This window comes from Vulpes vulpes, chromosome 1, assembly GCF_048418805.1.
Source record: "Vulpes vulpes isolate BD-2025 chromosome 1, VulVul3, whole genome shotgun sequence".
Taxonomy (NCBI): Eukaryota; Metazoa; Chordata; class Mammalia; order Carnivora; family Canidae; genus Vulpes; species Vulpes vulpes.
This window is the reverse complement of record NC_132780.1, coordinates 61,406,407-61,421,181: the sequence shown is the minus strand read 5'-3', so window position 1 is coordinate 61,421,181 and position 14,775 is coordinate 61,406,407. Positions and strand designations below refer to the sequence as shown.

The following is a 14,775-nucleotide window of genomic DNA, read 5'->3' as shown; positions in this document are numbered from 1 at the left end:
GCAATAAAGCCAAATGCAAATCACCAGATATAAGTGGGTAATTTTTCTTTACTTCCCTCTGCATAGTGACTGTAGATGTCTAGCAAAGTCTAAGAGAAATTATTAGAGAGATGAAGTACCATTATGAGGAATTGAATTACCTGATTTCTGAGTTTGAAGATTCTGCCTTCAGTCCTTTTGGCCTATGCACACTGCAGAGTGCAACCATCAAATTCTCATGAGACGAGAACCTCATACTTCAGTGGTGGTGTAAGCCATTTTAGAAAAATAAAAATAAAAAAAGAAGAAATATGTGATCCAGATAGATTGGAGCTTTAGTATGAACAATCTGGCTGTTCATGTAGTAGTTTTGATAAATCATATACTATTCAAGCAGAATTCTCTGGTGGTTACTGAATGTTCCAGAGTCTAAAAGCTCTAATGTACATTTGATCAATTTCATTTTAACACCAGGAGAAAAGCTGTCAAACTGCCATTTAACTGAATTTCTCTCTAAAGTATAAAACCAACACTTGAAAATGTTAAAAAGCAGGCAAAGTAACTTTTTCTACCACTCATAACAAAAATGGTATGAAGGAAATACTCCCAATGAGGCAGCAAAACAAATGTAACTGATTTTTTTGTCTTGCAAAAATATGTGTGTCACGGTGTATATGTGTGTATTTCTATCATATCACCAAGGTACATTGAAAATATAGTACATTCAAAAATAGGAAAGTTTTTTCAGAGAAGAATGTAATGTTATAAAGTACTTGCAGTGGATTTTAATGTTCCCAACCGTGGGAATATATTAGCCCTATGAAGAACAAATAGAAGAATCAATTCATTAAACGTAGAGAATTTGCTTTAGAAGACTAGAATCTAGGGCACTTGGATGGCTGGCTCAGTGGTTGAGCGTCTGCCTTTGGTTCAGATCATGATCCCTGGGTCCTGGAATTGAGTCCTGCATCAGGCTTCCCACGGAGAGCTTGCTTCTCCCTCTGCCTATGTCTCTGCCTCTCTCTGTGTGTCTCTCATGAATAAATAAATAAAATCTTTTAAAAAAGGAGGAGTTCCCTGGGTGGCTCAGCGGTTTACCACTGCTTTTGGCCCAGGGCGTGATCCTGGAGTCCCGGGATCAAGTCCCACATGGTACTCCTTGGATGGAGCCTGCTTCTCCCTCTGCCTGTTTCTCTGCCTCTCTCTCTCTCTGTGTCTCAAATAAATAAATAAAACTTTTTTTTTTTTTTTTTTTTAGAAAAAGAAGACTAAAATCTAGGTAAGTCAATTATATTATATGTATTTTTTCCTTTTGGAAAAAGAATTGATATGTCTTTAGATTTTTTTTAAATTTATTTATCCTACGAATTTATTCCTCATGATTTTCTCAAAAATAAATGCCAACATAATTGCAATTTATACAAAATATTTCTGCTTAATTGTGAGAAAGTATTTAGACCTTGAGTTAATTGTTGAAGACCTTGACTTTATTGCTATGATATTATTTTTTCTGCTTTTTGTTGATTTGGCAGTTGTTCTCAACCAAGTAGACTTGGAGTCAACAACCAAGTTGACCTCAAACTGACACATCAATTTTTAAGGACATCTCAAACTACCAAATGGAAACATATGTTAATAGGCTATTGTCATTCTAATTAATAAGTGGATATTTAGAATATTAAATTTTGTTCATTAATTTAAAAAATTGTAAATCAAATGAAGGAAAACTACTAGATACATGCTATGAGTTGAAGCCTAGAGATGATCAGTTTACTACAAACTCTTCTATCAATCTAGTAGAATCTGTATTAACACTCTTCCTCATGAAGACATAACAAAATAAATGATAAAGGAAAAATGCCTTGTTTATAGTTACATCTGTAGACCAACATATAATTTTTTAAGAATTTAAAATATAAAAAATTAGTAATTTTAACCAAAATTATAAGAATTGTGATTATCATACCAGTTTGCCAGTCATTAATTTACTAAACAGATCTTTATTAAGCACTTACTATGTGTCAAAACAGTGTTCTATGTGCTAGTTTTACAATTATGAAAAATATAATAAGTATGTTAACATGTAAATATATGCATATATTAAAAAAACAGCAAGTAAATATATAATGCCAGAAAATTATTCCTGCCACAAAGGAAATAAAACAGGAAAATGGGATAGGAAATTCTGGGTTGTGGTAGCTACTTTGTGGTGCCTAGGTCTTCTTTGAGTAAAATTTGTGGAATAATGAGAGTTAGGTAAGTATCTGGTGGAAGAATGTTTGAGGCAAAATAGAAAAAAAAAAAGGTCCTGGGCAGGCATAAGTTGCTACATGTGAGGAACAAAAACATGCTAATAGTGTATAATGAAAGACAGGGAGAAAGTTAGATTTTTAAATCAAGGACATGGGCAGGTTCTGATTCTATAAAGACCTGAAAGGTATGATGGAGATTGGGTTTATTTGAATGACAATGACAAATTAGTGAAGAATTTAAGCAGAAAGATAGGATTTCTCATTTTAAAAGATCAATCTTTCTCCACGGTAGTAGAGAAATAGTGGAAACAATGAAAACAGTTAAGAAGCTATTGTGTTAGTCAAAACAAGAGATAATGGTAGTTTGAACTAGGGAGATAATAGGAAAATGATGTAATCAAATTTGACACATATTTTGGAGACAGATGACAAAATTTTTTATAAATTATATGAGATGGTGATTATGACGGAAAGAAAGAAAACACAATTCTTAAGTTTGGAAATTGAATTACTGGATAGATAAGGCATCATACACATAAATGGGAAAGTTTTACTACTGATAACAGTGCAGTAGTGTATATCACATCTACCCTCCTGTAGCTAATAATTACAACTCTAGACTAAATTCAGAAAAATCATATGGGTGAAAGTACTGGAACATGAACAAAATCAGACAATTGGTAAAAATAGAAGAAGATGAGTCTTCCAGTTTTATGGCTTTGTGGAAGGGGATATTCCCCAGTCAGTACAGGTGGCAGCCAAAACTCAGGGAGAACACTATCAACTTGAAGATATATTTTCAGAGCAGCACAGAAACTGGGATTTGGGACATCCATAAAAGGGAAAACCATAAAGAAATAACCTCATATATATTGCTTATAAGTTCTAAATAAATATATAGCAAATCCCTGAATTATATGTTAATGGGGTAAACTCAAAGTATCTAAGAATTATAAGGAGTTTCAACTGGTGCCTACCAAAAGGGAGACAGAGTTTGGAGTTTAACTTAGCCACCAACCACATAAAATCTTAAAATCACAATATTTGGAGTAACATAAGAAAATATAGAATTTCTATATTTATAATTTGCAATGTTCAGGATACAATCTAAAAATATACAATTAAAGAAAAGAGAAAAACATAACCTAAATTGAGAAGAAAAGAGCAATTTACAGGGACTTTACTCAGATGATTGAGATGAAATGTTTAAATTGTTCGAGAGAGGTTTTAAGCATGCACAGAAAACAAAAGGAAACATACTCCTAACAAATGAACAGATACGCAATTTCAGAAGAGAATTAAAAACTACCAAAAAAAGGACCAAGTTAGAATTCCAGGATGAATAAACATGTATGTATTAAAAATACTAGATACTACCAAAAAAAGACCAAGGTAGAATTCTAGGATGAATAAACATGTACATATTAAAAATACTAGATAGGTTTATTAAAACATTAAAAATGACTATGGAAGATATAAGTATATTGATAAGAAAGTAATAGAAATTTTGAAATATCAAAAAAAGAAGAAATACAGAATAAATGAAGAAAGCCTTGGTAGCTTGTGGGAAAGTATCTAATGTTTTAACTTACATATAAAAAAAGGGACATAAATAGAAAGAAAACCATACCAAGGTACATCATAGTGAAACACCTAAAAAACAAAGTAAAAAGCTTAAAAGCAGCCAGAAAAAAATGATGTTACATCAAGTGAAAAAAATTATATGAAGAACTCCAGAGTGCTATGGAACAATGACTTGAAAATGATAAATTTAAAAATAAATAGATAAACAAATAAAATAAACATTAAAAAACCCTGTCAATGCTGAATTATTTTTCAGTGAAGATATTTTTCATAAATGAAACAGACATATAAGATATATAAAAATAAAGCCTAATACAATCTGTTGTCAGCAAAGCTGTATCATAAGAAATGTTAACAGAAATTCATTCAGGTTGAAAGGAAATAATACCAGGTGAAACTCAGATTCTTAGGAAGGAATGGGTACCACAAATGTATGTAGAAGTATAAAAAAGTAATTAATTTCCTTATGTACATACAAATGTATGTAGAAGTATAAAAAAGTAATTAATTTCCTTAAAAAACTATGAATTTAAGAAAAATGATTAACTTTATATTGTGAGGCTTATAATAAGTTAGACTAAAAGAGGTTTAAGGGCTATATAAAACTAGTTACAGTATTCTTAAATTTTACATGGAGTGGTACAAATTAAGTCTAAAATAGAACTATGGGAAATTGAAAAAGTATATTTTAATCCCTAGACGACAGTAAAAGTAATGCAAATAGGTATTGGTTAATAAGCTGATAGATTAAATGTTAAAAATTACTCAATTAGTAAAAAATAAATTGTAAAATAAAAGCAGAAGAACAAATATAGGAGACAACAAAAACACAAAGCAAGATGACACAATTAAGTAGAATCTATTCAGTAACTATTAGGAATCAGACTCTGCTTCCAAATTTGCATCAATTGAACAAGACTCTCCATGTCAAGACATTTTCAGTCAATGCACCCCAGTCATTTTGGTAGTAGATTTTTTAGTCTAGCTTAATTTTAAAGGTAATAACCAAAAGAAGCAAACACCACCACCAAAGAATAAAAGAAACTTGAAAGAAACTGAGAGACCATAAAAAAAGAAAAGAAAAGACAAGAGAAAAGGCATTCAGAATAGGAAAAGGAAAATTCAAGATAAAATAAAAATTATACTCAAAGATTTGAAAGATAAAGTTGAAAAATCTCACAGAAAGCGAAAGGTATAGAGATAGAAAATGTATATACAGATATACAGATATAGATGTATGCATATAAATAGATACAGATATAGATGTATAGATGTATATTAATTAAGCAAAACTTTAAAAATTAAAGGGAAGAACCGAATCAAGTCTATGGGTAGAATTTTCAGATAGTCAAGATCTCAGAATATTTTCTTCTCATGCCCTCTTTCTCTGGAAGCAACTAGAGAACCTTTTTTCCAAACTAGAGAAAGAGATAAAGGAAATCTACTGAATGCTGAAGTCCCACTACATCAGTTGTGAAACAGAGGAAGAGTTCAACCATTGTAGAATAAAACAAAGTCAGAAGGTGCCAAAGGAAAACCATCAAGAAGACAAAAAAAATAAATAAATAAATAAAATAAAATAAAATAAAATAAAAAAGAAGAGGACGACAAAGGAAGAGCTAAACAGACTGTAATGTTGACATATTTGACCATATTGAAAAACTTAAAAGTTTTATGAGAAACTTGGGACTAAAGTTATTAAATCCAACGGGGGAAAAAACATTGAATAAAAACAAAAAAGTGTAATCACAGTACATAGGATGTGTTACTAAAAGCAATATTAATAATATGAACATTGAATATTGATTTAGAAGGTCATGTATATATGGGAGGATGTGTGTGGACTCACAGTAGAGAGAGCCAGATATTTATTTTCCATTTTAAGAAATGACAAGTAATGTCCAAATTGAAATGTCAATATGATCAATAAAATAATGTAGAAATGGAGAAGAAAATAATAAAAGAATGAAAGCTCTTCTGTTTAGGAAGTGTGGATTCAGACAGTGAAGTTGAGGGGCAATGAATTACTGTTTTTCATCATAAACACTAAAATACTATCTTAAAATATTTTTAGAATACTTTTTAAATATGCACTTATATTGCTTTGTTAGAAATATAAATTTTGGGGCAGCCCCAGTGGCTTAGCGGTTTAGCACCGCCTTCAGCCCAGGGTGTGATCCTGGAGACCCGGGATCGAGTTCTGCCTTGTATGGAGCCTACTTCTCCCTCTGCCTGCATCTCTGCTTCTCTTTCTCTCTCTCTCATTCTCTGTGTCTCTAATAAATAAATAAATCTAAAAAAAAAAAACAAATTTTAACATTATATTTGACCCAGCATTTCCACTTTTAGGAATTTGTTCATTGTAAATTAGTGAATTGCAGTTAGTTCATTGTAAATTAGCAGAAAAATAAGGATACAAGGATGTTTATTTAATTGCCTCTAACAGGGAAATGTGGAAGGCAACTTAAATCACTAATAACATTTCAGTTAAATGCATTTTATGCAGCCCTTAAATATAATGTTAGAAGATAATTTAATGATGTGATAAATTATATTATCATTTTAAATTATGTGTACATATGTATCATTTTAATATACTTTATAATATATAATTACATATTTAATTATATACACACACATAGATACACTCCCTTTATTTTTTTTAAATAAATTTTTATTTATTTATGATAGTCACAGAGAGAGAGAGAGAGGCAGAGACACAGGCAGAGGGAGAAGCAGGCTCCATGCAGGGAGCCCGACGTGGGACTCGATCCCGGGTCTCCAGGATCAAGCCCTGGGCCAAAGGCAGGCGCCAAACCGCCGCACCACCCAGGGATCCCAGATACACTCCCTTTAATCATTTCATTTATGTATTTATTTAAATGAGAGAGAAAGAGAGAGAGAGTGCAGGAGCAAGAGCAGGGTGGGAGGGGCAGAGGGAGAGGGAGAAGCAGACTCCCTGCTGTGGGCAGAGCCCAATGCAGGGTTCAATCCCAAAACCCTGGGATTATGACCTGAGCAGAAGGCAGACGCTTAACCAACTGGGGCGCTCCTAATCATCATGTTTTATGTTTCAGGCCTATTCCACTCTCTTCAAACTTCTGGCTCTTCCCTTTGTCACTGATTCTCTACAGACAAAGTTGACTTCTTTTCCACAATGACAGTCAAAGATGTAAAAACAAGCTACATCACCACATTTCCTCACCAAGTTACTAAATCATCCTAAATCTTACCCATCCACCTTTCCTATTACAATGAACAGAATTCCCTTCTCCAGTGAAAGGTTAATTCCTCCTGTGTGATCTGAATCCATACCCTGTCATCTTTCTGAATCTCTACTCCCTTCTTATTTCATATTTCTTCTCATTCTCCAGTTTCTTTCTAATTTTAATTGAGTACTTCGAATAAGCACTTATACATGCTCGATTCTTTTCCATCTCTAACAAAAATCCAGACTCACTGTTCTGGTATAAACTGAAATATCTGGTAGATGTTTGAGGTGTATGGGTCTGCATTCTGTGCACTCCAATGCAGTTTGGCTCATCTGGTTTAAGGTTTCTGCATACCTCCAGTGTTTCTTCTATATGAAATGGCACATAAACAAGTGAAAATTCAGGAATGCTCAAATTGTCTCCTAATATATCAATCCCATTTAAACAAATTCACATTTTTTAAACAAGCATGAATTGACTATACAGAATTTACTGTATTATAATTTTTCTTCTGTGGAATACCATTACAAGTCTTAATTTCAAATAAAGCATCAAATCTTAAATGTCAGTTAAACTTGAAATTCAAAAATAATACTAAGAGTTTAAGCAAACCATACTGATAAAGAGATCTGCAGAAATTGGTTATGTAAAATATGCTTAAAAGGAGCAAAAATTAACCAATCGAACAACAAATAATAAACAACAAAAAATGTCTTCTGATAAATATAACCCCCAATTATATACATAGATATAATGTGAAAACCCTTCCATGTGCTAAAGTGAATGGTTTTGAATAAAATGGAACCACTAAAAATGAATGTTTAGAGAATTCCCTTTTACTCTTCAATAACAAAAACCTTATTTTGCATAGACAAATTTTATGCAACATAAATTTAAATTACCCAGAATCTGCAACAGAAAATGGGTAGTGTACAGCATGAGGCTTCCTCAGTTATCAACATCTTTGCAACTGAAGCTCTTCCAACCATGCTAAATATCTATTTTGTGAGAACAGTTTCCTTGCTATATAGTGAAAATGTCGATGTTGATACTCAACAAATATTATAGTGTGTATTTATTGCCTCATAAAGTTAAACTAACTATGTGTTAGCTGTGTTGCTGATGGAAACTTGTCTTAATGTGGTTTATAGTGGTGCTAATTCTGATGGGGTCCCATGCCACAGCAGGATGAGGTAGTAATGCAGTCATTAATTAAAAGAATAAAACAGACTTCACATGTGGCTCAGAGCCCAACTTTAATTACCCTTTGGCTCCAAGGCCTCTAGTGGGGTCATTTCTGCAAGTAGTTTCTTAGGTTGCTGACAGTGCTATCTATACTTGACAAATTTTGGTAAGGCAATGGCAATAGTTTCACCACTTGTATTATTAAATTTCATCATAAGATTATGAGGAATATTTAGCTAGCTAGTTGCAAATGATTTAACCTTTCATTGGTAACCCTTTATGAGACAACTTATATGTAAAATCAATTCTGTGCTGTTATATTTTTTTCTGTAGCTGTGATATCGGTAGTCATCCTATCCTGTATTTATAGCATTAAAGGCTGATTTCAGAACACTAATTTTCAAGCCTCAATACCCATAAATCCTCAACCAATAAAACCCCAACCTAGCAATAATATTACGAGTAAGTCTAGTAAGATAAACAGATATTTATTGAAGATTTATGTGATAGGCAGTGTTCTATGTGTTTTTTATATATTGTCATTTATACATCTGCCAAAATCCCTTGGGTAAGTTTAATTATCATCTCTATTTTAGAGATGCCCAGCAACCCAAAAAGGTTAAGTAACTTTCCCAAAATCTCACAGACATGGGAGTAACAGGTCTGGCTAACTAGCATTAATCTGTACTCTTTGTTTTCCTAAAACTTTGGATTAATTTTAAGACATCAGGTATTGGAAGAATAGCACAATGAACATGTTTTTACTCATAACATTTTATCTAACCTACACATCTTTTTTTTTTCTTTTACATGGCAAACCATCTAAAAGTTGCATAAATTATGACACCTCTCTTCATGTGCAACCCATAAAACTAACATTTAGGACATTCTGTTTCCTAACATATTGTCATCAAAATACCTAAGAAAAGTAACATTCATCCAATAATATCATCTACTATATTTACATTTCCCCATTTATTTCTCCCCCAAAATGTCTTTTATAGGTCTTCGATCTAGGATCCACGAAACTTCACTCATTGCATCTAGTTGTTATGGACATTTAATTTCTCTTAATTTGAAGACTCTTGTTTTTTTTCTTTTTTTTTCTTAGGATATTCAATTTGTGACAGTTGTCTTTTAGAATATCTTATATTCTGCACTAATTTTTTTCCTCATGTCAAAATTAGTGGAGAGTATACAATTGAAGTGATGACATAGATTTCTTATTGTATCACATGAGGAAGTGAGTATCATAGTTTGTATGACTACTGTGAATCAAATACTGGTTGAATCACTGTTAGTGACGCTAAATTTGATCAATTTGTTAAGGAGGTAACAATGGCCTATCTCTATTGTAAAGTTAACTTTTCTTTTGTAATTCATGGTTGACATACTGTGACTATTTCATTCACACACAAAGATGTTAAGTAAATACTGATAAACATTTCAAGAATCAATTACTGTACTGAGGGTTTGCAAAATTATAAATTTCCTTCTACTAACTTACTAACTAGTCTTTTTTCTATAAGAAACTTCCCTACATTTTTTGCATACCCTCTATCTTTATACACGCATACGTTTTTATTTAATGTCTTATAATAAATAAACATTAACATTTTTCATGTTCAAACATCACAAATTTGGTCAGTGGTGACCCACTTTGTCCTTTTGCTATAGGCCCATCAGTCTTAGAAATCCCTTGTTTCTGGAACAAGATGACTGCGGCTCACCATTTAATTTCCTTTTTTGTTTTTTACAGATTGATTGATTGATTGATTTGTGAGAGACACAGAGAGAGAGGCAGAGACACAGGCAGAGGGAGAAGCAGGCTCCCCATGGGGAGCCCACTACAGGACTCAATCCCAGAACACTGGGATCACACCCTGAGCTGAAGGCAGACACTCAACCGCTGAGCCACCCGGGCATCCCTCACCATTTACTTTCTTTCCCCAAACCTATAATTAACCATTTAGCTAAGTCTCAGTATCCTTTTAATAGAGAATGTTTTTTTGGAAAATAAATTCTAGTATTAAGTCTATACACGGTTCAAAGTTGTCATTTGTTTAGTCAGGGGAAAGAAACACACACACACACACACACACACACACACTCCAAGTTTATAAGGATACGGACAATAAAAATCCAATGTCACAATAAAATACTTAGAAGAGAATGTATAGGAAAAGCTTCATGACATCAGATTAGGCAATGATATTTTGATTATGACATCAAAAGCAACAAAAACAAAGATAAATTTTACATCAAAATTAAAAACTGTGATAAAAGAACACCATCAACACAGGGAAAATATAATTCAGGGGGAAATATTTATAAGTGATATATCTCAAAAGACATTAATATCTAGAATAAGCCAAACAGCCAAATTCTGCCATCAGGAAGTGCATCCGGGTCCAGCTGATCAAGAACGGCAAAAAGATCACAGCCTTTGTACCCAATGATGGTTGTTTGAACTTTATTGAGGAAAATGATGAGGTTCTGGTGGCTGGATTTGGTTGCAAAGGTCATGCTGTCGGTGACATTCCTGGAGTTCGCTTTAAAGTTGTCAAAGTAGCCAATGTCTCTCTCCTGGCCTTGTACAAAGGCAAGAAGGAAAGACCAAGATCATAAGTTTTGGTGGTAAAAACAGGACAATAAATTTTCATATACCAGAAAAAAAAATATCCAGAATATACAATGAACTACACATGTATAAAAAAGATATATATGTGATATATAATTGTATATATCATATATATAATACACATAACATACATACTTATTTTCTTTGAGAAAGGCCTTTTCAGAATTCTTGGCACTTATTTTTTAATTGGTCTGTGTGTTTTCAGCTGTTGATTCAAGTTTGCATACATATGTCATATAATATGTACATATATATAATACATACATATTAATAAAGAACTTTACATATTTTATATGTCTCTATATATTACACATACACACATACACATATATATGTAACATATAAAGAACTTAACCAAAAAGCAAACAAAGTTATTTAAAAAAATGGACAAAGGACTTAAATCGTCATTTCTTCTTTCAAGAAGGATTTCTTCAAAGATAGGCAAATGACCAATAAGCATAGGAAACCTTGCTAAACACTCCTAATCATTACGGACAGTCCAATAAAAACCATAATGAGATACCACCTCACACCCATTAGGGTGGCTAGGACAAAAAAAATTAAAAATAGCAAGTGTTGATGAGGATGTTAAGAAATTGGAACTCTTGTCCAATGTTGGTGGAAATGTAAAATGGTGCAGCCACTACAGAACAGTATGGTAGAGCCTCAAAAAGTTAAAAAGAGAATTACTATGTGATGCAGCAATTCCACTTCTATGAAATACCCAAAATAACTGAAAGCCGAGACTCAAACAGAGATACACCCAGAGACAGCATTATTCATAATAGCCAAAATGTGAAAGCAATTCAGGTGTCCATCAATGAATGGAAAAACAAAATGTGATACACACACACACACACACACACACACACACACACACACACACACTGGAGTATTATTCAGCCTTAACAAGTAAATTATGACATGACATGAGGACGAATTTGAAGTCATTATGCTAAATAAAATAAGCTCATCACAAACTGACAGGTACTGTGTAATTCCATTTACATGAGGTACCTAGAGTTCTCAGATGCTAGAAAGCAAGTATAATGGTGATTGTCAGGTGCTAGGTTAAGGGAAGAATGGGTAGTTATTATTTAATGAGTAAGGGATTTCAGTTTTGGAGGGAAAGACAGTTCTGGAGACAAATGGTGGTGATGGTTGCATGATAATGTGAATGCTCTTAGTATCAATGAATTGAATACTTAAAAATGGTTAAATATCAGTATCAATATGGCAGGGGGTTGTCCTAATTTGCTTCTCCACGTTTTATCTTTTGCTTCAAGTTTTTATTTAAATTTGAATTAGTTAACATATAGTGTAATGTTAGTTTCAGGAGGAGAATTTAGTGATTCATCCTACAGTATACTGTGTTTTGAAATTATATCTATAGTGCAAATAAAAACTAACCTACTTAGTTAAGTTCACATTTTTTGTAGCTTTCCATTCTTAGAATATAAAACTAAGTACATCCAAATCACAAAGTTGAAAAGATATTTAATTCATTCATTTTTATTTGTTTTCAGGTAATTTTATTTTTAATATCTAAAATATTTAGTATAAAAGAAAAATACATATGTGAAGTTATACAAAAAGAAGTCTTGCTGGTCATCTTAATACCCTCTACACCATTCCTATGTATCCTGTAGTTTTTTTATGGTTTCTGGCTTATCATTTTCCTTTGTAAAAACAAGAAAATGCGTATATTTATTTGTGAACACTATAACTGGGTATAATTGATGTACAATAAACATGTTTAAATTTAGTAAGTTTGACATGGCATACATTTGACATATTTGGCACACTGACCTATGAAATTATTACCATGATGAACATATGTTTATTGCCTCCCCAAAATTCCCTCCTGTGACTAATGCCTACCTTTGATCTTCCCCATTTGCCACCCCACCACAAGGCCACCACTGATTTGCTTTCTCTTTCACTATAGATGTGATGACAGCCAATGAGTGATGCCCTTTATAATTTTGTCTCCTGGAATGTAGACAGAGCATACTTCTAGTCAATAATGTATGTTATATAAGAGTCTATCTTAGCAGACTAAAGTGAGAGAATCTTCTGTTAGCTTTGAAGAAGCTGCCCTGTGGTGTGTGTAGGAGGGCCACATGACTAAGAACGTGGTTGTGGGAGTGTGTGCGAAGGATGAGAGCTCTAAGAGCTGAGAGTGGCCAAAAAGAAGGAACCCTAATCTCATAGCTGCAAGGAAATTAACTTGGTCATTAATCATGTGATCTTGGAAGAACCCCCCCCCCCCCCAGATTAGATCCCAGACTCCACCAATAACTTGATTGTCACCTTATGAGACTCTAAGCAGAGAGTCCAGTTAAATCACATTAGAACTTCTGACATAGAAACTGTGAGATAATAAATGTATGCTGTTTTAAGCTACTAAATTTGTGGTAACTTGTTATATAGCAATAAAAAGTAGTAAAAGAGTTTTCATTTTGCAGGATTTTTCATAAATGGAATTATATAATAGGTACTAATTTTTGCCTGGCATTTTTACTCAGTACATTTTGAGATCCATGTTACTGCATGTATCAATAGTTCATTCCATTTTATTGCTCAGTGGGATTCACTGAGTTACTGTATCACAACATGTTTACCTATTCGCCTGTTGATGCACATTTGGGTTGTCCTAATTTGGGCTTTACAAACAAAGCTGCTATAATGTACAAGTCTTTATAAGAACAAATGTTTTCTTCTTCCTTGGGGAGAAACCTAGAAGCAAAATGGCTAGATAATATGGTAATTGGTCACTCTTTTAAATTTCAGCCATTCTAATGGGTGTAGATGGATATCTTATTGTTTTAATTTGCATTTCCCCAAAGACTTTTGATATTGAATTTTTTTCCCACAAGTTATTTATGTACTTCTTCAACTTATTCTTGTCTATCTTCAAATCAGATGATACCATTTCAATTATACTATAGGAAATTTAAAACAGTATATTTCATTTCTCTCTTCCTGGACTTTGTACTATTATTGTTATGCATTTTATTTTATTTCCATTTAAGTTATAAATCACATAGTACATTGCTATTAATTTTATATTAAGAATTTATATTTTAAAGGTATTTAAATAAGAAAAAATAAGTCTTTATACTTACTCATATAATTATGTTTCTATGCTCTCCAGATCGTTTTCCCTCTGTTTGAACTTCAATATTTATTATAGCGCAGGTCTGCTAAAAGTGAATTCTTTCAACTTCTGTATGTCTGAAAATTTTATTTAAGTCTTCATTTTCAAAAGATATTTTCACACAGCAAAGAATTATAGGTTGATTCATTTTTTCTTAAAATAATTTAAAAGCAGTCTCCTGGTCTGTATTATTTCTAATGAGGAACTACTGTCATCCTTAATTTTATTCCTCTGTGTGTAATGTGTCATGAATTTTCACTCCTTTTAAGACTTCCTTAGGGAGCCTGAGTAACTCAGTTGGTTAAGCCTCAGACTCTTGGCCCAGGTCATAACTTCAGGTCATGGAATTGAGCCCCATATCGGGATCCCTGCTCAGAGAGTGTCTTGGGTAGAGTCTGCTACTCTCTCTCTCTCTCTCTCTCTCTCTCTGTCTGCTTCTGCCTCTGCTCTCCTCTCTCTCTCTTTCTAAAAGGAATCAATGACTTTTTTTAAAAAAACACCGACTTTCTCTTTTTTCTCTAGGTTTATGCAATTCGATTATGATGTGCTTTGATTGAATTTTCTTCATGTTTGTTGGTTCTGGGATTTGTTGATTCCATAGATTTGTAGTTTTCATCTATTTTGGAAAAATTCCAGCCATTATTTTGCCACATGTTTTCTGTCTCCCCATCTCTTTCATTTACTTTAGGATAGATTTATATGTTCATTATTGAAAGAGGAAGAGAGAGATTGAGATTTGAATGTATAATGGGGCCAATCTTT

At 32.8% G+C, this 14,775-nt stretch overlaps 1 pseudogene; it reads right to left on the bottom strand.

Moving 5' to 3' along the window:
• The window catches only part of LOC112922682 (fructose-bisphosphate aldolase A-like), a 54,221-nt pseudogene extending 43,483 nt beyond the window's left edge, over window positions 1–10,738 (bottom strand).
• Window positions 10,739–14,775: the final 4,037 nt, after the last annotated feature.